The sequence below is a fragment of the Sinocyclocheilus grahami genome, unplaced genomic scaffold (genome assembly GCF_001515645.1).
Source record: "Sinocyclocheilus grahami isolate Dianchi unplaced genomic scaffold, SAMN03320097.WGS_v1.1 scaffold352.1, whole genome shotgun sequence".
Classification (NCBI taxonomy): Eukaryota; Metazoa; Chordata; class Actinopteri; order Cypriniformes; family Cyprinidae; genus Sinocyclocheilus; species Sinocyclocheilus grahami.
Window position 1 is genome coordinate 549,123 of NW_015505531.1, and position 1,931 is coordinate 551,053.

A 1,931-nucleotide genomic window follows, 5' to 3' on the forward strand; every position below is an offset into this window, starting at 1 on the left:
TACACACAGAACATTACAAAAGCCAAATAAAATATACCTGGGACAAACAGGACCATAGGTTGGTTAAATTGCAGTTCAGTTATGAGTAAAATAATGTCCGTCAGCAGATTTTCGCTGTTTTAGTGTCATAAATGTCTTTTTATTGTTGTTAGCATAACTGTTGCAAATAAACATTTTATTTCTCACTCCAAAGTCCCCACTCCAAGAGGATAGGCATGATCACTTCCATTTGGAATTTGCCCCGTGAAACGTTCTGTACCGATACTCGTATCGGCACATCCCTAGTTTGCATGCATGTGAGCCTATGATCAAACAAAATGTTTATATTTATGTTTGTATATGATAGTTTTATAAATTTCCCCAAATTTTCAATTAATTCCCATAAATTCCTAGTAGGTTTCAAACTTAGAATATTTCCAAAATTCCCCAGACGAAGTTCCCATGGAAAGTTTCCGAAAAATTTCCAGAAATTTACAGGAAATTTTACCGCCCCTTTGCAACCCTAATTTTTATTTCATGCGGACTTTAAACTTAAACCTCCTCATTTAAGCTGCCTCTGACAAGGTGACAGTCACCGCTTGTCAATGTCAAAAATATTTGAGATGACCAATCAAATCAAAGTAGGCGGGCTACATGTTCACAGAAGCTGTGTAGCGCGAATTTCAATGCAATGCTTCAGTTAGCGGCTATAAAGTGCGGGATAAGATGTGAGTAGCCAAACATTTCATAGTATCTGACAGCCCGTTTCCGCCACTGAATAAAAAAAAGGTTATTGCAATTTTTTATCTCATAATTCAGACTTTTTTCACAGAATTGTAAGATATAAACTCGCAATTGTGAGTTAGAATTCTGACTTTTTAACTCGCAATTGCGAGTTTATATCATGCAATTCTGCAAGATAAAAAGTAGCAATTACCTTTTTTATTTTTTATTCAGTGGCGGAAATGGGCTTCCATAGTTTTACGATAGAAATGTTCAACAACTGACAAAAATAATCAGGAGTGCAAACTAACAAACTTGTCTAATTTCGCCATTTTGAATGGTTGTGATTCATGTAATGTGATTCGTAACTGTCCATGTGAGGGGACAAGAAACAATATTAACGAAGCCGTTTTCATCATATATTAGGCATATGATCAGGGTCGGATTTTACCTCTTTTCGTGACATAGGCAAAACAAATTTTTGGGCCCCCCTTCCCTATTAATATGTTAGGCCTAATATTACAACCCAAGCAAACAAAAATGTGTCTTAATCAGTGGAAACCGTTACAGTGTTTTCTCTCACAATAAGCACTTGCGTTCAGTCAATAAAAATCGAATGTAGTTCTTAATTTGTTTGAGAACTGAGAAAGACCATTCCATTAATAGGCGCGGCGACGTGGCCACATAATCACTTCGGGAGTGCATTTCTCTAATAATTTTAACGGCCTGGATTCCCAACCACACATCAAGACTGTTCAGATGATTGTTTCAAGACATTTGACATGTTTCCGTCCTGAAATCTCGTGTGTTTAACAAATTATTTACGCACTTCATCCCAAACCTTTCATTGCAAATTTCAAAATGTCATTTTAGAGCTAATAACGGAGGCTTGAGCCATTGATATGCAGGCTTATGCAGTTATTAATGCAGTCTAATGCGGTTATTAGAGAGAGGGAGAGAGAGAGATTAAGTGCGTGTGAATACCTGCATCTCTCAGCAGCGTTCAGCAGCAGTGTCTACTAACAGCGAATCTTTAAGTTAAACTGCTTCAAGAACCTCGCAACTGAGAAATGTCATGTAGCTTTTCAGCTGCGAAACTATTTTATTGATAATTTCGCGGGGCAGCGCTGACAAGAAGTTTCTGTACGCGTCTCTGCATGTGTGCACGAGTGCGTGTCTGTACTTTGTGTGCATCTGTGAGAGAGAACGGGAGAAAGAAAGCGTGATTT